The sequence below is a fragment of the Rhea pennata genome, chromosome 1 (assembly GCF_028389875.1).
Source record: "Rhea pennata isolate bPtePen1 chromosome 1, bPtePen1.pri, whole genome shotgun sequence".
Lineage (NCBI taxonomy): Eukaryota > Metazoa > Chordata > Aves > Rheiformes > Rheidae > Rhea > Rhea pennata.
In genome coordinates this window covers 193007823-193029876 of record NC_084663.1, presented here as the reverse complement: position 1 = coordinate 193029876, position 22054 = coordinate 193007823, and the positions used below count along the sequence as shown (strand labels likewise).

The 22054-nt window shown below is 46.0% G+C and overlaps 1 protein-coding gene and 1 long non-coding RNA gene across 4 annotated transcripts in view; one reads left to right on the top strand and one right to left on the bottom strand.

Moving 5' to 3' along the window:
- KATNAL1 (katanin catalytic subunit A1 like 1) overlaps positions 1 to 590 on the bottom strand; it is a 133248-nt gene extending 132658 nt beyond the window's left edge. For both annotated transcript variants that reach the window (XM_062567160.1, XM_062567158.1), the window contains exon 1: positions 505 to 590. The gene's annotated coding sequence lies outside the window, so the exon portion shown is untranslated. The remainder of the gene's footprint in view (positions 1 to 504) is intronic.
- LOC134135597 (uncharacterized) overlaps positions 1 to 22054 on the top strand; it is a 71089-nt gene that overhangs the window by 35438 nt on the left and 13597 nt on the right. The window contains exon 2 of one of the 2 annotated variants that reach the window (XR_009957317.1): positions 6303 to 7161. The exons of the other annotated variant lie outside the window; for it this stretch is intronic. This is a non-coding gene — a long non-coding RNA (uncharacterized LOC134135597). Of the gene's footprint in view, positions 1 to 6302; positions 7162 to 22054 lie in introns of those variants that run through there. 2 annotated transcript variants of the gene reach the window in all.

The window sequence follows — 22054 nt, the reverse complement described above, 5'->3', positions numbered from 1 at the left end:
GCATGGGAACTCCCTCTGCAGGAGGTTGGATGGTTAAGGGGGAGTGGCATCAAGCAAGGGTTGGGAGAGGCAGGGAGAGAGACAGAGAAACAGAGAACCAGCCAAAAGCCAAGCCTATTGAAGCCCCTCTAAACCTACGAATGCCTTTACCCGCCTAGAACCCTTTAATATCCTGCTGATGTCTTCCAGGCCCTTTACCCATACAGGGTGCCTAAAATCATATCACCTACTTCTAGCCCCCCTTATCCTTACACCTCAGAAACTCATGGACCGTTTCACAAACCTTCTTGCTGTCCACCATTTCTCCCATAGCTGCTCTGCTGTAACTACAACATTAAGACAGGTTTGCATGCACCAGCGCAAGCTGCCAGCCTAAAAAAAGAAGAGAGAATCAGCTCCCTATGCTTTAGACATCCAGACACCAGGAAGCATGTGCCACCCCTTGACAGAACACATTAATAGCACCTCCACCCCCTTATCACAGCTGTTTTCTGACTCACTTACCCTTCTCCTAAGGGTCAGGCACCACCTTCCAGTGCTTTTTCAGTTGATAAGAAATACTTAGTTGAACTCCCATGCTTAGTCATTATGTTCTGTCTCTTCTAAAGCAACTAAAATCACAGTCTGCTCACGCCTTCGTGCTGGACTCAGCCTCTCAGATCCAAGGATCTGCATGGCTCCTCAGAAACCTTCTGCCCTTCTCTCTGTGCCCAGCCTCTCCCTGGGCTGCATCCTACCCGAGTGCATCATCTGCCCCCTCTGTCGGGGAAGTGCCTGCCCTCCTCCACAAATCACTTGACTCCCTCTCACTGTGAGCTTAGATACTTCAACAAATGGGCAGTGGCACAGGCTTGGCTCTTCCGTGTCCTCTTCCCCCCCTCGCCAAGGCCTCCTTCCGTACATTCCCAGTCTCGTTTCTCTCATTAGCTCTTTCTGGGTTAGTCTTCCTCAAGCTTCTCTCTGTCAGAGTGACAGGCTGCCAAACAGGCCAGCTCCTACTTACATAACCCTTCACTTGACTGTTCGCAGGGGTGCAGCTTTGGGCCAATACAAGTATGAGTGAGCTCATTTCTCCTGCCCTCTCAGTGACAGTACCATGTGGATCAGCTCTGCTTTGGCTTCTCTTTACCCTGTGGAAGTTAGCACCAGCAAAGGTGCTACATTTTTACTACCCATACCCAAGAACTGTGTTTAGTCCACCTTTCATACGTACATAGGCTCTATTAAGTCCTGTGCAATTTCTGGCATCTTTCTAAACAACTGGAGCGTGAGAGTGAAGAAGGAAGAGGCTGCTGAGCTGCTGTGTGTTTTGATGAGCAGAGACTGCTTGCACAAGGGGCCACATTCGTGAGGCAGCCCTGACCTCACTCAGCGAATTCAGCCGCCTGGTGCGAGCCTCCAAGCTGCTTGTGACCCTCTTTGGAAAAACGCAAGGGTTCAGCTTTTTTTTTTTTTTTTTTTTTTTTTTGGCTGATAAGTATTTTGAAGAAACCAGAAATACTAGTCCTGCTCAAGAGCTCTACTGTGCCCCAGGCAAGAATACCAAAGCAGGATTCTGCCTTCAAATAAGAGTCCAACAGCCAGATATTCCCAGCACAGTGCCAGGTGGAGGGTCCTGCTGGCTGGGAATACACAGTCTGTGTCTCCAAGGGCTGAGGTGTGTGGGTGGGGACAGATAGACAGAGCAAGGCAACATAAATCCCTGGAGATAAAGGGTTTGCTCACAGGGCAGAACCAGAGAGATTTCAGCACCTGCCTTCCCTAGGTGTAGGCTAGGTGGTCCCAGTGCTTCTTCGGATTTGGCTCACCAAGAGCAGCAGCACCATCAGCAGGAGGTGAAAAACAAGGGAGAGGGAAGTGTGCACAGAAGCAGATGCAATAAGTGGGTGCTCCAATACTGCTAAGACAAGCATTGAAGAAAAGAGAGAAAGTTCAAAGAGAATTAGAAAAAAACAAATTCTCTTTACAGTGCATGAGATCAAATATCACAGAGCAAGGATAGGTCCGGGAAATTGAATCCCCAGGACTTCTCAGTGGGAGGAGGAAGTCCCTTGAGCTGAAAACTGTGCTCCCATTTCCTGTCCTAGGCCACTGCCCACAGGCTCATGGCAATCAGCAATATCAAGTGGGAAACACCAACCTTAGTGGATATCAGTTTAACAGTCTGCAAGTCCAGGTAAACCCAAAATCCCATCAAAGCCAGGGGATGGCCACTTTCCCCCTTGATTCCTGCTCCTTCTGTGTCTTGCCGTATGCTAAACATGGATTTATACTTCAGAAAAAGACCCTTTGACTACAGAAAACGATCTTTTTTCCTGCCCTGAAAAAACACATCTCAACATTTCCTCTCGTTGGTCCCCTCACTTCACTGGGGTGCAGGGCCTAAGCCATCTGTCCAAACGCTTGTGCTAAATTCAAGCAAAAAGCTCCAGGGACTCCACTGACTACTCTGACTAGATCTTCACTGACTGAAAAGGGCAAACTCCTCTCCAGGACTCACTAATACTTTCCAAAACTTTGTGGATCCACAGTCAGAGACCAAAAACCAGGCCTGTAACACCATACAGAAAAAAAATAGGAATTCTCAAGGCATTGTAAGTGTCCCAAGTCCTGCCACAGCAGGGACTGTGTAGCAGATATTTTAGAACAAGCAAGTCTATCTGCTGCAGCTAGACCTCTAACTCCATTCCTATCCAAAACTCATGTGTGTTTCTTCTTGGACAGTGCCCAAACTGAAGAATTAGTGTTTTCCACACAAAAATGCCTGGTTGGTAAATTTCCAAGAATTTATATTTTTGATTCAATGAAGAATGGCAGCTTTCCATGGAACTTACTTTTCTGTTTTTCTTTTTTCCTTTCTTTTTTTCTCCAAAACAAGATTGCTCAAAAATCCATAAATCTTCATTTGGAAATGCTACCAGGAGGCTGCATGGATGTCAGACTTCAATTGTCCTGTTCTGCATGAGATCGGATGGTTTTTCTAATAGTCCTTTCTAATTTGAAAATGGCATTTAATTTTTACATCTTTTTCTTTTCATTAAATTGTTTTTCCATTATATTCTCTTTAAGAGAGCAAAGTAGAGGCTCTGCCACAGAATTCTGAAAATACTCAATTTTCTAACATCATGTGCTGGTTCTTGAGGCCATATGATCACTTCTGACTATGGAGGATTAGGAGTGGAGACACAGCTGTGAAGAAGCCACAGGAAGCCACTCTGTTCAATATTCAGGCTAAAGCTTTGCCGACCAGGGCTCAACTCAGAGCTCTAGATACACGCAGATCTTGCAGGAAGCCTCTAATAGTCTTCTGTTCCCAGGTTCTCCCATTGCTGTATACAAGTTGTTCCATACTCTGCAGCCCATGTGCTAAATAGTCCAAATTTGCAAAATCATGCCTTTTCCTTACCAGCTCCCTCATTTTGATACATTTCTGTCTTCACTTTTTTTTTTTTTTTTTTTTTTTTTGGTCCCATCTTGTGTCCCCAGAGTCCTCCATGAGCAAGAACTTGCTTCCTCTGAGTTGTAATGCTCCTCACTTGTTCACTCTCTCACAGGCAGAATCACTTTGGCCAGCAGCCAGGACTGCAATGAGGGCCAGGCACATGCAGGGCAACTGAAAAGTACCTCAGCTTTGGGAAATCCTGCTAGGCTGTAAAAGCTGCCCACAAACTCAAATCATATCAAGCAAGGCCTCCCTGATAATTCTTTGGCATAAGCCCCAAACTCGCTGAACTGCTTTCTTGTACAAAGTATTTCCAGGTGGGTTATTAGGTTCATATCCCTTCCATCTTGTATCCTCTTGTGGTAGAAAACAGCATTCTTTAGAGCAAGCTACCTTTTAAATGAAAACAGTATTTTCCTTTACAATTCTAGTTTCTCTAAACCAAAGGATACTTTGCAAGATCCAAATTCTCCCAGTCACCACACCTAGTGCTAAGGTGTCATCTCTCCACAATGTCTATGCAGGAATTGGACTAATTAGGGCTATAATCTATTTTTTTTACAAAGATACTGATAACACCAGGATGAACAGTTATGCTGGTGCAAAGAAGCTGTACACTGTTAAAACTCCTTTCCCTTCCTGCACTTTTATAACAGCATCACCATAACCACATTTGAGCCTCTGCTGCTTTAATTGCACTGGAGTAGTTAAAATGAAAGAGCTGAGCCAAGCGCGCAGTGCAGCCGTCTGCTGGCAGCGCTGAGCGGGTCGGGGGTGAGGAGGCAGTTGCCGGACCCGTGGAGCTCATCCAGCCCCGGCCACATGCCGTTTGCTAGCGGAGCTCGTTCCCATGCGATGCTTGGGGAAGCTCGGCTCGGCCAGGAGAAGCTGCATCCACCTGAGGACGTCTGCGTCGGTGCGACCCGCAGCAGAGCTTTGCTCTCCTGCGGCCGTTTCGCTGTGCGCCCAGCAGTGAAGGAGGCAGTTGGGCAGTTTGCAGGACCTCCCTGGTTTTTACTCCGTAACCCACTGCAGCAATATGTGTCTAAAATGGACGGGACTATTAAAATGCAGAGCAGCGCAGGTGTAAAACTTGCAGTTCTGTGACTCATACTGCTTGAGAGGAGTGGGTAAGGAGGTGGTAGGGGGCTTGTCTGAAAATTTCCAAAACAAACTGATTTGTTTGTTGATTTGAGTCTCTGGGGTCGCAGCCACAATAGAAAATGAGGAGAGGTGGAGACAGAATGGTACAAAACCCGAAGTGTTTCTGTCAGTTAAAACAAAAATGTTTCACTTTGAGAAACTTTCAGACCATAGGGTTTCGAAAGGACACCTGTCTTCGAAAAAAAATACCTTGACCAGTAAAATCCGGCCAGGCAGCGAGTGATGTGGTTTCGACGCAGCCCCATCGGCGAGACCTTGCGCTGCAGGGAGGACCGCAGGGCTCACCCGCAGCCCAGGCACGCAAGAGCCGAGGAGGATTTCTTTCCCAGCAGCGCTTGTGAGGGGCAGGTGTCGGCGGAGCCCTGCCGGCTGCTGCCGCCTCCTCGGCAAGCCCGTCCTCCCGGGTGCAGGAAGGCGAGAAGGGCCGCGCAGGCGCAGCGCGCCGCCCTGACTCACTGGACACGCTTCCTTCCAGCATCTCCTCCCGCGGTGGATTCCCGACACCTCCCGCTCCTGATAGCTCCAGCTTTTTTTTTTTTTTTTTTTTTTTTTTTCCCCAAAGCCGGCCCAGCCCCGCTCCCGCCGGTGGCCGGCCAGTCGTAGCTACGAGCTGCGCGGAGCCCCGCTGCCCGCGCTCGCGGTTGGGCCGGGCGCTGCGCCAGCACTCCTGCCTTTAACCCGCTCAGCGCAGCTGATGAGACCCGTGGTCAGAGGCGGGCCGCGCTCCAGCACGACCCGGCGTCTCTGAAGTCCTGGACCACCTGGAGAGCCCTGTGCGGCGGAGGGAAAGAGAAAACAGGGCAGGAGCTGCTGCGGAGCTGCTTGTCGCCCTCGCAGGGAGCCCGAGCTCTCCCCACCCAAGTTTCACTCCTCCCTCCCCTTTTCATATTAGAAAACAAACAAAACGGAAAAAAACCATCAACATTTGCTACGGTGCGTTGCCCTTGCTGCCATGTGATCCAGGCATGTGATTCAGTTGTTGATACTTTTTTTTTAATAGGCTCAAACTCCCTAGCTGCCGTAAAAGCCTGTGCAACTTGTCAGAGCAATTCTCTACCCTGGCAAGTTACACAAGCCGCAGAGCTGCTCTCTGCCCCAGGGTGTCCTACCTCTGCCTGCCTTCTCCCTGCACGGGAGACTCCTCCTCTCCGTCCTTCTTCAAAGGCATGAGCTCTGCTCATTTTTAGGGAAATAGGCAGCTTCTGAGCTGCAGTGTGGGACATGGTGAGACGCCTCAATGAGGCAGCAGTTTCTTCCAACGTTTCCTCCCTTTGGAAGTGTTGTTCAAATAAATGAGAAGCTTGAGCCTCCACTGAAATATATTAAAAAAAAGAGAGAATGAGATTGCCAGCCTGCAACATGCTGTGTATTTGATTTGCTCTCGCAGTCTGCATGGATCTGCCTGCCTGCGCGGATCTGTTTAGTCATGTTGCACAGCTGGGCTGGATGGGGCTGTTTGCTGCAGGACTGGTGCTGCTTCCCAGCTCTCCCCAGGGATCAGATGTTTGCTGTGCCGCGGAGCCAGCGTGCTGTAGCTGGGCCCTTGCCTCCCCCCCAGCATCCTTTGTCAGCCAGGGGCTCTGGAGGATGGGGGGGGGGCATGCAGCGCTTCCGTAAAAAACCAAGTTTTAGCAAGGGGATTCCGTTTTACTGAAGGGCTAGAAATAACCATGGCCCTACCTGTGGTGTCTTTCAGCGGCCAGTGTGCTCTGGAGAGGGCCAGCCTGCCTGTCACTTCTTAGCGGGTCTCATGAACGACAGAGGAAGCCTCTGCTTCCAGGGCTACCTTTGCTGCAAGAGATGGGCCATGACTTTGAGGTACCTTTGTGATCTTCTGCTACTAGAGTTGACCTGATCAACACCTGATCTCAAATGATCTATGGCCCTGGAGTGGGGACACAGCCTCATGGTTACAAAGGCGAATGGATGTGGCCGGTGCTGCCCTGTCCCTTCGGAGTGTGCAGGCGAGGAAGTGCAGGAGGTGTGAAATACTGGTGCTTGCCTTTGTGGTAACTTGATCACCAGCTCTGTGGGTTATTGAAGACGAAGGACACAGTGTGAACACGACTGAGCTCCCCCACTTGTCCAAAATCTACATGTGCCTCCGGGTGATGCAAACCTTTCCTCGGACTTGACTGTAATGACAAATGAACTTTTTGTTCGCAGTAGTAGGTGCCAACTCTTCTTATGGGGTTTAACTACTTCATACAGTTGTTCCTTGAAAGTGGTGGCCCCTTCACTCTTTCTCCAGGGCTCACTGTCATTATGTCCTGGTTGGAGTCTACCACCCGCTGACACTACTAGTCTACACAGATACTAACGTGGTTTTTAAGTAGAGATCAGGCATAGCAGTTGTTCAATGATTCAATGATCTCCGTCTCATCTAGACAGAAAATGTGTCTCTGCCCAACCAAAGCCACTCTGCAGACAGCAGATGTTCACCTTTGCCGTATGACAAGGATGTAGACTGTTGTTACACTCCCTGCACTGTGTGACCTTAGTTAAGATGTTTGGCTATGCAGTTTTCAATAGAAATAAACGTACTATTTTCTTGAGGATGGTTTGTTTTGTTTCTATCAAACATAAAGCCTGGAGGCAACAGTGGACAAAGTGCTTGCTTTGCATGTTCCCATGTTTGCTCTCTCCTTACTTTGTTGTAGTATCTTCTCTCTTAAAAAGTACTTAAAAAGCTATCTTTTTGATCAATAGTATACAGAAGATTTGAACTGGACAGTCACAGACTCTAAAATCCACTATAAAATCCTTGAGTTGCCCCAATCGTCATTAAAAAAATCTGTTGTTAGTGCTTTTCTATTTAAAAAAGCTTTTTTTTTTTTTTTTTTTTTTAAAAAAAAGACAATATTTGGGAGAAAAAAAACATTACTTTTCATGGTGGCCAGAACCATCACATTTCTGGCTGCTTATTTCTGTGCTTATGTAGGACTTCAGGTGCCTAGTTTGCTACACCTAAAATATGTCTGTTTCTAGATTGCTTAGTTTTACTATATTCTGGCCTCCTCCTTTAATCATGGCCTGCTCAAGGAACCTGTTGCTTCTCTGGGTTCTAGAAGCCCTTGCTCTGGCATGTTGGCTTGAAATTCCTTCTTCTCTCCCAGGGGTCTCAGGCAGCTCAGGTCTCTTTTGCAGCTTAGCTCTTGTGTCTCATCTTTTTTTCTCTGGCATAGATAATGGTCTCCATACCCCATTGGTTTCTCTTCACTGACCATGAGCCTGTGAGGTTTTCTTTAATCTTATTCCCAGGTATGAATGATGTTCTATTTTGCCAGATCACAAAGCCATCAGCATTGAAATGCTAAGTATATGTATGCCCCTAAATAATTGGTCAGATAAGGTTCAGTATGTGGTATTCAAGACTAGTATCATTCCTTGGTTTTCTAGGAACTGATATAGCTTGTTGCTTGTTGAAAATGGCTTTCTGCTCTTAACAACCATCTCTCTTCTCCAGATGCTTCTTTTTCCTTAGTGATACCAGCAAAAAGCAGACTTACAATGGTATATATAAATATGAATAATAGACCTTTAAGTTTTCCATATTTCAACTTGTAATTTTGCTGATGTTTCACCTTTCAACAACAAAAATCTAAAATACACTGAGAAGGTCTGTCATTTTCTGAGAAGCTCTGTTAAAAATAATTTTTAAAACATCCCTTTTTTCACTGCCTCTGTTTTGGTGGCAGGTGGGGTTTTTTGTAGAGGAGGGAGATCTGATTTCTTTGTAGACTGTAGAGCTTGTTGGCCAGAGATTGCCTTTACACTTGTATGGCACTGAGTGCAGTCACTGAAAGTAGAATTCTGAGCCTCTTAAAAAAAGCCAGTTCAATTGATTTCATTCTCCCAAAGCAACATCTACTCATAAAAAGACAGATGATTATTTTTTTTCCGCTGTCAGATCTCTCCTATCTCCCCACGAAAAGTAACGCAAACTTCTAAGCAAACAAAGGGACAGAGAACCTAAGACATCGCGCAAGAGTTACCGTGATTAACCTGATGCTGCTACCAAAAGCTGCAGTTTCACAAGCCCAAAGCTTTGCTGTGCAAGAGGCTTTAACAGCAGTAAGGGGTGCCCACTTGCAAACAAGCTTCCAGAGTCTAAGTGGCATGTCTGTTGCATTAATTCTGTTGATCAAATAAAATTTCTGTTCACAGTGCAGAGCCAAAAGCTGGTTTTGATCGCAGCCTTGAGGGATATTTCTTGGCTCATGCGCAATGTTTTAAGCCATGTGTAGCTCTACAAGTCATTACCAGTGCTTGAAATCTCTTCATTCTTATTATCCTCGGAGATGTGGAATGAAGACTATTTACCTTCCCTCATAGTTCATTAGTATTATTAAAGCATAGGAATGAGAACTTGTGCGTGAGAGTTGGATGTATCAGGGCTGTTCTGGCTGTGTCAACATTATTTCTCAAAGAAGAGAGTATATTCAAAAATATGACCAACTTTCTCATTTACCAGTTTCCTCTCATAATCGTATTAGTGTACAAAGATTTCACAATGCTATGTTACATATGCACTGTTTGCTGAAGCAGCAGTATGAGGTTTCTCATTGCCATATTACCAAGATACATACCACGACACTTTACCAGTACACATAACAAGTCCCTTCATTGATTTCCTGGTGCCTTAGACCTTCAGATTCCAAGGTCAGATCTCACCTCTGCTTGTATCTCATCTGCCTTCTCCTCCTCACTGTATTTAAAACTATTTTAATTTTCTTGCTTGCCCCTCTGTTAAAGAGTCAAAGCTCTTTAACTTCCAAACAACTCTGGAGAAAAGAAAGGCTCTGGCCCCCAAACGGATCAGGTGGCTTATGCAGTACCCGTAGATGTGCCCACACTGACGCAGAGATCTCCAAGCTGGCACAGCCACAAGCTCCTGTTGCCACGCAGTGCAGCGCAGAGCTACTCATGAGGGTAGGAAGGGCAGGATATTTGCATTAGCATGAGATTATGGCCAGATAAAGAGCAAAGCTTGTTCAGGCAGGCCCTGATCGACCTGGCTGCATTGTGCTCCAGAGGCAGCTGCCGCTTTGCAGGCCAGCAGCTCATTTTGTGTGGCGCAGGTATGTCCCAAAGTCCTTTGTGGCTTTCTACCTCAATGGCCAGGCCCTGTTTTCAAAGCAGATTCATTGACTTGAGATTTCCACACACTTTCAGGCTCCTGAACACCTAAATCTCCTTGGCAAATACGAGTTAATGTTCTGATCTCCTGAGGCATTGGGGATTTTACTGTCCCATCTGAGGTTTTCAGTGAGTCTGCAAGTGTTAGATCTTCTAGCACCATTTTCAGAGGACAAGAAGATCACAGCCCAGCCACTGGTGTGATGACAGTGGGAACAGAGGGCTTAAGCTGGAGTAGGTGCAGAGATCAAGCTGCCCTCTCTTTTCCACATCAGACTTCTTTTAAGTTTACATTTGGCAGGTCACTGTAGAGGAATATGGCCACCAGACGCACTGGTTCTCTAGATGGAGAGGACAGAAATTTCCTAGGCTGCTTATCTGTCTCCTTTCTTAAGCAACTACCCTAAATAAAATAAAATTGAGATATATGCATAACCCATATGCGCTTTCTTGTTATACAATTTTCTCCCTGAAAAACAAGATTTTGCCCATTCTCAAAAAATGCGCTGTTTGCTGGACAGATCAGTCTTACTCCTTCTCCCCACTCTACATATCTTCTATCTTCTGCTTCCAGGTCACTGTGATGCTGAACTGGAGCTTGCAGGAGCAGGGACTGTCTCATGACTGGTTCATGTAGCACCTACAAAAATGAGTTTGTAACCACAGTGAACATTTCTAATACATAATATGCAATAAATTGGCATAATAAAAATAGATAAACTGGGAATACAGCTCATTATAGAAATAGTACCTAATGTGGGAGTAACTCCTAACTCCTCAGGATTCCCATGCACTATTCTATTTTGCTCTTAGCATTCTAGAGCATGCTCACTGCAGGATGGTTTGTGTTAGGAATGCTGGCATTTGTCTAATTACATGTCAGAAATATCTAAGTAGCAACCTTAGTCAGAATCAAGAACTTTGTATATTTTACAGTGTTTAGACAATGTTGTTGGTTGTGTTTTCAATTCATATATTTGACATTACATTGCTGACAGCATATACAATTTAGCTATTCACTCTAGAACCCTTATCAATACAAAGCTACTGCTATATTATGTATATTATATATATATAAATAGAGAATTGCATTAAGTAATAATTCTACAAAAATATGAATGGCTTTTATGAATAATACAACCAGATATTTTAGCATAAGGATTTTAGTATCTTGCTTAATATTGAAGTATTATTATCGTTGTTATTGTTACTGGGCCCAGGAGCCAATACTCATAACTGGTGCCTTGGACACTAAATAGAGAAGAACTAAATGGTGCCTACTCCAAGGAGTTTTCACTGTAAGAAACAACAGATGGATCTGGGCAGGACAGTAGCACACAAGCATGTAGAGCCAACTGTAACAAATATACATGCTCACTTATGCTTTCTCCTAGTAGCCTATTTGCATTCTGACCTATCCACTGCTTTAAAAAGGATACCCAAGATCTTCTCTGTAGGTAGGTCAGAACTGAGTTGTCTTAAACAGTAGCAGATGTTCAGATCCCAGTAAGACCATGTACAGGCTATATGTACATATACAGTTTTCTCATTTCCCAGCAGTGGGAATACTCAGGCTCTATAGTACACCTACAGCACAGACCTTGTAGCAACTCCCCTGGCCCTCATCCCAGCCACCCTGTCAGTGGGAAGTGCACTACATGCTGGTGGGCTTTCTAATTGCAGCACCTCCCAGCAAGGCTCAATACTTACTGCTGATAAAGCCCTGAGAAAACTTGAGGTGCTCAGCACCTTCCTTCCGTGATACCTCTTTCTCCATCCCTTTTGTCTCTTCCATCTATTTTATTTAGGACTATCACAGCTACCATGATCCTGCCACTACAAAAGCTCTGCAGACTGACTAGGTCTGTCAGCATAGTTGGGAGGCCAGCAGAGGTTGTGGGGCTGTCATCCCTAAAGACTGCCAGGTAAGGAAAACATACCGTGGCCAGGAGCAAGTCATCAGGGTGCTGAACTGCGCTGAGCCCTAGTTTGAGGCTAAGAGGACTTGCACAGATGCATGGACGTTGGAATGCTGTTGGGTGGAGGGAAGCCCAAAGGCTGCACTTCACTTTTAGGCTTGACTCTGGCCTCGAGGGCACCTCAGAGCCTGGAGGTGGTATCAAGGCAGCTTGTGCAGGTGCTCTCAGGTCGTGACCAGTTCCAAGTGCAAAAAATAAAGCTTTTCGTCAAGGTAACAGCAATTAGTGGGGAAGTACTTAAGACTGGAGAAAACAAGCAGACAGACTGAACAAGTAATTCAGACACAACCAGCCAGACAAAACAAGTTGTGTACAAACAGTCCCTAAAACTGTTATGCAAAAGGTCCAAATAACATACAAAAAATTTTTTCGTGCCTGAAAGCAGTGGACACACACATGAGATCTTTGTCCCTTCCTCCAACAGTGCTAAGTAGTCAGCTGATGGCAGTGAAATAGCCTGTGCCTGCAGCATTTGGGGTGTAGAGCTCCCCGTACACAAGTGAAGCAGGCAGGAGAGAGGTGAGAAGGATTAGAGGCAATGCATTCCCTCTAGTCATCTCCTTATTTCTGCAGCATCCCTGCCAGATGCCAGATCATGAGAAGCCTTACAACCACAGGAACCCACTCATTTAACTTCTTCCCTCTCTGCCTTTCTCCTATTATTCTTTCCCTCTATCCCCATATCAAGCATCTGCTCCTCCACTGCCCCGGAGCAACCAGGCATTAGCAACAAGCTTGTTGCTGCCAGGGTGCTTCTGAAGGCACTGCAGTCAAGGGCACTTCTGAGAAAGACAGAAAACAACTTTGATTTTCAGCAGCTGCAAAACTGACCTTTTTAAAAATCCTACATTTTTTTTACCCAGTACCCACAAGGGGCAGCAGTGCTGGGCCAGAACACTGCAGGAAGGATTGCTGTCAGAAGCTCTGGCCACTGCTGCATGAAGAATTTACTGGGCAGAGGGGAGCTTGGCCAAGGACCTGCTGGATGCAAGGGGCTAACAAAAACTTAGAGGCTTGGAGTTGCTTGTCTCTTGCTCGGGGTACCGAAGGCCTGGAGAGAGCAATCGCTTCAGATAACCAGAGGATGCTTCATGGTCCCTCTGTTGGCAGGGAAGGAGCCTGCTTTAATGCCTGTGGAGTGGTGTGCCTGGATACTCCATGGTGGAAGCAGCAATAAAGCCGTTATAGCCAGGAATCTCAAGGCAACAGAAGCTGCTGCAAGGAGGCATGGTCTGGGTTAGCTGACAACAAGCAGAAATGCTTGATGCTACAGCGACTTCTCCTTCCCTGGGATATCTCCTCCTCTCTCGTTTACCTCTGAGTGAAGCAACAGGACTGTCAACACTCCTGGCTAGCCCATGTTCACAGGACTGGGAGCCACATTTTGCAGGCGGAGGGGGAGCTGGGAGGAGAGCACAGCATACCGCTTCTGTCTGCCGAAGGAGGAGGCGGCATGGAGGAGGGGCTCAGATTTCTTAACCTTCACTGTTAGTTTCTTGGCAGCCTTCAGCTTAATAAACCAGCAGAGGAAACCTTGCTTGCTTTTTTTCCCCCCTATGCATGGATAATGACACTCATTTTAAATTACCCTCCTTAGAAAGGTAGCGGGGTATGCCAAGAAAAGGAAAACCTGTGGTGGAAGAGCGGGAGGGAAAGAACGCAGCACTCACTAGAGCAGTTTTGCCTTTCCTTGCCACCCTCTATTTTCCAGAATCGGCCTCAGCTTTGAGTTTGGCATCCCAGTTTTCAAAGGCAGCTTTTCTTAGCTTCCCAGTTTTCTGAGACAGATGGAGGGTCAGCAGAGCCTTCTCCTTACTTCTCACTTGTGTCCCAGTCCTTCTCAGTGTGGAGCTCGGAGACAGCCTCTGCACTCCCAGGAGGTACCTTACAGGGAGCCTATAGTGAGGGGTCCCCACCTCTGATAGCACTTCCCTTCCTAGGGAAGGAGCAGAAGATGTCCCAGAGTATTTCTGCCACTGGACAACATAGGGATACAATTGCCAAAAGTCCTTCACTTTGTCTTGGAGCTACTTTTCATCCAGCTTGCAGAGTTTTGCTACAGTCTGGTCCTCACAGAGCAGGGCATAGAGCCAATTCCCTCCTTGAGATTAAGAGATCCTTTTGCTGTCTGTAGAAACTTGGCATTTCAGGTTGTGCACATCTCCTGTGTAACCGCAGTTGTCTACATATAAATGGGCAAGATTTGGGAGGGTACTGAAACCAAAGGGTTCCATTCAGCCTGGACTGACCTGGTAGAATTCAAAACTGCAGCCACAGTGACCCCATACAAGATGTTGTAGGGTAGCCCTGGAGAACTGGTACTGCCAGCAAACATGAAGGACTGTGCAAACTTACTTTCTGGTGTTTAGCAACTGAGTGGTTTTTATCTCCTGAGAAGATGGTGGTACTCAGCTGAGAAAAATCCTGTATTTGATTTTGGTTCTAGGGGGAGACAAATGATTGAGACAATTTCTGTTTCCAGAGCTGTCTGTAGTATACCAAAACTGAATGCTTGAGCAGAAGAAAGGTTTTCAAATGCATTTTTCAAAATGTTTTTCAAACATTGTTCCTATAACATCAGGATTTTCAGCCTACAGGCCTAGTTCCTTAGCTGGCATAGAAGGATGCAGATCCACTGAACTGAACAGTGTTCTGCACCTTCACACAAGGAAGACCACAGAATCACAGAAATGTTGGCTGGAAGAGACACTGAAAGTCCAAGCTCGTGCAGCCTCCTGCTTAACACAAGACTATCACATGAGGTCAGGTCAGCCTTGACTTTGTCTAGCCAAGTCTTGAAAACCTCCGAGGATGGAGATTTCCCCCTCTCTGGGTACCAGTGTGGCAATCCGCTCCTAGTGAAGGCCTTTTTTTCTAACATCTAGTTGGAACCTCCCAAGCTCCAGCTTGTGGTTGTTGTCCCTCATTTTACTATCTGCCACTCGCAGGAGGAGGTTGGCTCTGTCACCTGTGTAACTCCTGTTATAACAACTTTCCTTGCTCTGCTGGCTACGCTCGTCCGCATGCAGCGCACTAGGCAGTTTGTCGCATTTGCAATGCCAGCACTCCCTTGGCTCAAGCAAGGTGTGACCCATAATTCATAACAACATGAATTGGAGCACAGCTTTGATTCAGTAGTGCAGTGAGTGAGCAGTTTCAAAATCCAATTTCATAGGTACAGAGATTACATTAATCTCTCTTAATAACTAAACAATTCAGTTTTTAAGATAGGACAAAGCATAGGATATTCTTGACAAAACTGGTGCTTCAAAGCTGCCTACCTCAGATTTAAAATCCTAACTCTTAAGCTCCTAACGATAAAACTGATTGTATCTTTTCAGACAGTAGCACTGCAAAACTTGGGTGTAATCTTCTCTTTTTATATCCTGCTGTAGCTGTCTGGGCTTGCCTTTTGGGAAGCAAATGTAGATCGACTTTGCCTTCAAATACCATATGAGGAAACTCACTCAGCCCTCACCAACTGATCTCTGGGGCCTGTGGAATGATAAAAACTCAAGTTATCAAAGTATCTGTAAACTGCCTTCTGATTTCCAGCTTGAGAACCTCCCTGAATCTGGACCCTTTGATTTAAGGTGGCTGCTTTCTTTCACCATGTCTCAACAGGCAGGAAGGGCATAGCTTTAATTCCTGGTGGCTCAGTCACATTAACTCATGACTGAAAAGCCCTCTTCACGTCCAGAAACACAGAACTGAATGCAGGTCTACGTTAGAAGCTTCTAGCGATATAGTAACTACCATGTAATATATAGTGACATTTCCGTGCCACCAGAAATATTGGTATAAAAGATCTTTTGTTGGTGCAACTATTTTGCTTGGAGAACCAACGTTAGCTGTCCTGGAGGAAGCACTATTTATTGGACCAGTCTGCACTTTTTTCCAGAGAATTTGCTGGTTATGTGGTCTAGGTATATCCATTTCAGGCAGTTAAGTGTTTGTATTGTGATTTAGGGCTCTGACAAATGAGCTCTAGCAAATCATACTGAGCGGATTGAAAAGGTGACCGGCCCAGCTGTTTATTACTGCTCTGCTGGCAAAGATTACTGTCCCTACAGCAGAGTTGGCTGAAGACAACATATGTCCAGGGTAGAGCTGCTCCAATTTGCATTTTAGCTGAAATCTCCAAGGAGGTGGGATTACACTAAATAAAAGGCTGTTAACTAGCGATACTGAGATGTTGTCCATAATGCTTGAAGCCCATCAAAATCATGACTGCTGCCATGCTGTATGTCCTTATATCTTCAGTCTCATGTTTCTGCCCCCTCTTTTCACCAGGACTGGCAATCAGTTGATCCAAATAGAAGATGATTCAGGGATTTCAACCAGCCAAATAGCTTTCGCATTGTGTAGCAGAAGAGCATGGGATTAAGTGACAACCAACTTCTACCAGCTTAAACAATCATGCAACCTCTCTCTCAGGCAATGGTACAAGTTTCCTTCTGGAGATTCTGCTCCAGAAGCAGTACCCTTTGGCAGTAAAGTGGTATCAAGCAACAGCTAGTGATAATGCGTTCATCTGTGCATCCATTTCCTAAACAAATACTAATCTGAGCTCCAATCACGCTACTGAGTGACCAGCTAACGGCCTCTGATGCCAGGGAAATTACCCCTTACCCTTTAGCCGTAATCCTCCTTCTGCTTTAGGAATAACCTGCTGCAGGAGATGGCACTGCTGTCAGGAATGGAGCTGTCATTTAAGTTCCTCTCCTTCCTCCACCCATAGCTCCAGAGACTGTCCTTGCACCCTGGTGACTCAGCTTTTCTTGGGTGCAATAGCAGATAGGGGCCACTGCAGGAGCAGGAGCCCGTGCTGGGAAGGACTGGTTCTGGTCTCTGCAATGTTCTCAGGCCAGAAGGCACCATGTAGGGATGGGGGGAAGAAAGAGTGGGGAAAGGACTGGGCCTTAAATATGCAATGAGCCTTTTCCCAGCCATTACCACCTCACCGATAAGCTATTCCAGGCTATCTTGTTTATGTCTGAGTGTGTTTAATACCTCTTAGCATTTGTGTTTGCCTTGAAGCTACAGGCAGCTATGTGCTGCAGTGTGTTAAATATTTGTGCAATAAGTACAAACAGATGTTTGAAGATCTGCTTTGAAACAGATCTTTACTGTCTAGATTTTCTCCCAGGACTCTTCAGGAACAGTATACATCAGTATATTCAGACCTAAGCCTGGGGAGGGAGAGAAGGGATATACAGGAATAGGCAGCACTGGAGCAGGAAGAAATCTCACATCTCCACTGCATAACCCTTCACAGCAACAGTTTGGACGCTACAGTTTTCATAAACAATTTGTTTGCAGGGCTTCCTTCCTATAAAGCAATCTCTGCTGCATTCAGGTCTTTCAGGATGGTTTTGACCTCACTAGCCAGATTCTCGTCACTCTCAAGAGCTGTTGCTTGCAGCCTAAATAATCCCACTGAAGTCAAAAATCTCAGAGTGAGCAGAGATGGTAAAAACTGCCTGGTGTGCACAGATGGCTTTTGCACACATACATTGCTTCTGTCAGCTGCTCACAGAGGTGGAAAGGTCTCACAAGGCTGACGCAAGTGGCATTAAGTAATTTGACTCGCAAGCCAATGGCGAGATACCGCGTTATGCTGCAGGCTGCATGCAAACTAACAGGGAAAGTTAGGCAGCTTCTGCTTCGGGCGGCTGCCAATTTATGTTGAGATGCAAGGGGAAACCTGAAAGGGGAAAGGTAACATGGTAGCTGCGAAACCAGCCAGGGCTGTACGGTGATTTCTCTGTGGGAGGCTGCAGCAAGGACTCTCAAATGACTTAAACCACCGTGTTAGGGCTTTGGCTTTGTTTCTGCTTTTCTCACATTTTGGGGGAGCAAAGGGTGTGTCTGGTGGCTCAGGTGATGATCTAGGGTCAGGTTTCTGCTTTGCCAATGACTCCCTTGGGCAAGTTGCTCAAAATCCCTCTACCTTTTGCCCTTCGTTCTTGAAGGAAGAACAGGACTCACTTCCATACCCCTAAGGCTCATAGGATTAATATTTCAAAGGCCATGAGGCATTCAGCATAGTTTTGGAGAGAGCCACATAAGGCCCTGAGTAGGTTCCCTCTGCTTCATCTTTTGACTGTACACCTTGGACAGCAAAGGGAATCCTTCAGAGCACTTAGCATAGCTGACTTTTAAATGCAAACTAATGTTCGACCTTAACTATATGGAGAGCTAATGTTCTGCTGTAAATCTTTCTAATATATTCTGTACAACGCTTTCCCTTCACTCTCCCCCTTTTCACCTGCCCATCACATTCCTTGGTTAAAACATAAAAACTGTTCTGAACTATTTTTCCAAGTGATCACACTTGACAAAATGAGAACAGCGTTTTCCTCCCTCAGAGGGATGAAGCTTAGGGAGATGAAGGAGTCCAGGAACAACTGTAGCAGCGATCGCAGATGTGTCTGGCTTGACACCCACAACCTGCCCCACCTCCCGGTACCTGGCAGCTGCCGAAGTGGCCACACAGGAGACGAAATGCCATTTCAGGGGACGATTGACTGCCGCAGCTTCCCGTAAGGAATATGCCGCTCACGTCGACGCTGTAGGTAACAAATCTTGGCAGAGCTGCAGGGCTCTGCGAGTCGCCTGCAGCAGATTTCCCTGAAGTAGTGATGAAATCTGTGGTGCTTTATTTTCCCTTGTGTTCTGACATCTGCAACGTCGGTGGCGTTCGGGCATGAGGAGGAGTCCTCTTATTTAAAGAAGTGGTAAGCGTGCTTAGCTGTCTCTCTGTGCATTGGGGAAGGAATACGGCACAGCTCTTCTCCTGCATTTGCAGCATAAGCCTTGTCAAGGAGAGAAGAGATGATGCACGTCTTCTTTTTTTTCCCCCCTCCTGTGTAGGTTTCCTCCAAGAATAGTCAGTGTTTCCCGGGTGTAAGCTGGAAAGGTGTAGGGCTCTGTGGCGACAATCTGGTTCCGTGAATTTATTTCACCTTGCTGTGAACAGCTTAGCAAGACAGGAGGGGAAAAAGGAAACATACCCAAAGCGCAATAGAAGATTAACTCTAAAAGAGTAAAAACCAGAGCAGATGAATCTTCACATAATCTCCTGTTTCTGTAAGAGAACGAAAACCTTTCTAAGGGAGCTGGTATCAGGGTTACATGTTTTACGCTTTCTTTTGTTTTGCCTCTTTAAAAGCCAAGTTATACTAGAAAGTATCATCTGCCCAATTTTAAGTCTGAGCAAATAAACAGTTTGGAGTTTTGTCTCTAATTTTCTGCCCAGTGCCAGTGCCGACACTGAGCATTTCTGTATAAAATAGGGAGGTGCAGGGAAGCTCAAGCAGCCAACCAGCGCGTGGGCAGGTGGGTTGTCTCGCGGCCGTCGTCCTCACTGCATGCTCTCAGCGCGGGGCTCTGGGCTCAGTCTGAGCTTTCAGGGAGCAGCAGTGTCAAATTCCCTTCCAGAAGAGTCGCTTTCTCAAGTCATCCCTGTTTGAAAGGAATTCTGGTGTTTCCCTGACAGCGACAACAGGAGGCCTAGGTGCTCTCCGGCATGAGCTGCCCTAATTTGATGGGGCTCAGCCACGAGTCCAGCAAGTTCTGCTGATTTCTGCACCGGGCGCTGCTTAGCAGGCAGGCATGGCATTTTTCCATCAACCTCGAGCTTCCTCCCAGGACGCCGCAAGTAATTTGATTCTCCGTTGATAAACCATCATTCAAACGTGACACGGAACCAGAGTCCTAATGACCTGTGCTAATGAAAACTCAAACGACACGTTCTCAGGAGAAAGTTCGTTAGTTCGAGCGTTTCCCTAAGATAATTATAGCAAAGCCAGTCTATTTCCCTCCCCTGTAGTTTCATTTATGGTGAGTTGCTCACTTTGCCTGAACTCCTGCGTGCCTTTGCAGTGCATTATTTTGTCATCTTCCACCCTGTAATTTCGTAAGATGTTGCACATTTGTTTAAACATACGGCAAAAGCTCTAAAATCTTCAGGAGAGAGATGCCACATCTTTACTGCCAGTTCAAGTAGCCTGGCTTGTAGCACAAAACTGCAATTGGGAAACTCTTTAATTCCTCGTCTCCCCTGTGTTCCAAAATAAGAAGAGGTAAACAGGAAAAAGAGGAGACACCTTCTATTTTATATTGTTTGACTCTCAAGTCAGTTGAGTCTCTGATATTAATAACTTCCTGTTTTGTTTTAAGTCTTCTGTCAGCTGAAGAACTTTCGTGCATATTGGCATTTTGGCCTAAACTTAGGAAAATAAAAGAGTGGTGTGTTTTCAAGCTTGAGGACACAAATTCCACTTTTCTATTTATATTTATGGACCCTGTAAGTAGTAGTGGGATTTGAGAGGGAAGAATTCATATGAATCAGAGTACTTTTATGTAGTATATTGAATAAGGATCTTCTGAAACTCTGGGCTTTTGTTCATTTCTAAGGATGTACTCAGAAACTAGAAACAGAAAAGAGGATCTGGAAAAAGGTAGAGAAAGGTGCATTTGTGTGGTTTCACTTGTGTAAATTGCTTGTGTAATGTGGTGCATGTTACATTGCATCATTTTCCACTTTAGGTTAAATTAGTAAGACTCTCCCTCTCTCTTCCAGCTCTCCCAGTAACTTTTGCGGTAAACTAAACTATTTCTTTTGGATAAAACGCTGTATTGTGTACATACTGGGGAGGTGGAGTCCCCCAGCATGCTTAACTCGTCTGTACTGCACGTGACAGCTGTGCCGTGTCCTTGGGAACCACCCCCTGGGCTTGGTGTGTGACAGGGCAGCTTGGACTTAGTCACTGCATGAGATCTAAAAATTCAACCAGCTGATCAAGATTTAAAGCAGTGCTGGACTACCAAGTGTCCCAGCTGTGAGTTAATTCATTAGTTGCTGTAAATATCACTAGAAGAGCTTGTCAAAATGAAAGGCAAAGCAGGTGAAAAGAAATGTCCTTGAAGTGAATGTCAAAGATTTTTGCAACTATCATTTAGTGGACTGGGAGACTCAGGGCTTTGGAGAGAAGATGAGGGTGAAAGAATTAAAAATCTGAGTAAAAAAGAGAAAGCACTGGTAATCCTTCTGAGTGATTACAGAGGAAACAACCTTACTACAAGGACCTAATTAGACACTGAATCTCACCACTCTAATATCTCCTTCAGGAGAGTGAGAAACCCAAACTAGCTGAAGAAGTCTTCAAATCGGCAGTGTCAGGAGGCTCTGTCGCACTAGGGGCACACTGAAGTGCCAGCTCAATACAGCATGGTAACTTCCCGTGTTCTCACATCCTGCATTCTGGCAATAATAGTTTGTCCCCAGCAACCACTTGGGACCATGCAGGCAATTTTGTTTTCTGTGCCTCTTGTCTGACCAGCACACTGTGGTCCTGGCCCCACAAATGCGGCAATGGGTCGTACTGCATTGGATCGGAGCCTCCTACGCCAATGGCTCCAACCTCCATCTTCCCAGGTAAATGGAATAGTTAATTGCTAACATTAACAAGATGATAGCATTTCACATTTCTATAACTGATCTACTAACTAGTTACATTTGTCTGGCCTCTGAAGTATCTTGTACAGATCACGCATGGACTCTCAGGCCGTAAAAAAGGCATCAGTGCTGTTGGGCAGTGAATTCGTGAATTGGTTCATTTAAGCTTTGGGTTGGGGCTCAGCTCTCCCAACTGATTCTAGCTGTTGCCTGTCTGAGACACTGTGACCCTTCCTTCCCTCATTTTGAAGAATGTGAAAACACCAGTCACAGTTTGAGGATAACTTTGGCAATAACTTTGGCAGCAATGTCTACCCCTGCTCTAGCTGCTCCCTCCTACCTCTAAACTGCAGAGTTTCATCTTCTCCCTGGGCCAAGCGGGGAATCCTCTGAGTTAGGCTTTTCGATTCATTGGTGGCTTTTCTAAACAGCAACAAGTTGTTGCTGGATTTTATTTAAGACTGATGATTTCTGTGACCTGGTCCTTGGCAATCCCCACCTACCAGCAGGATGGGTTGTGCTTGAGGGAACAGCGCTTGGGTGAGAGAGTGTTTGGGTTGAAAGGAAGGAGTGATTTAAACTGGTGTGGCATTAAAAGGCACTTTCTCGTGCAACTGTGTCCCTGCAGAATGATTCTACCTGCATGATTCCCGGGATCTCCTCCAATATCACTGCTATAAGCAGACATGTTTTTCTGTACCAGGATTTAGCAGACACAAGAGGGATTGTGCCTGCTCAGGGGCTGACTGCTCAAGCTGGTAGACATCCATGTTGAGGAGAGACAGGGGCATATGGGGCTCCTCCAGACTACAGGAAGGTAAGTGACCCCAGAGAGAGCTCAGCACTGCTGGTGTCGGACAAGGACAT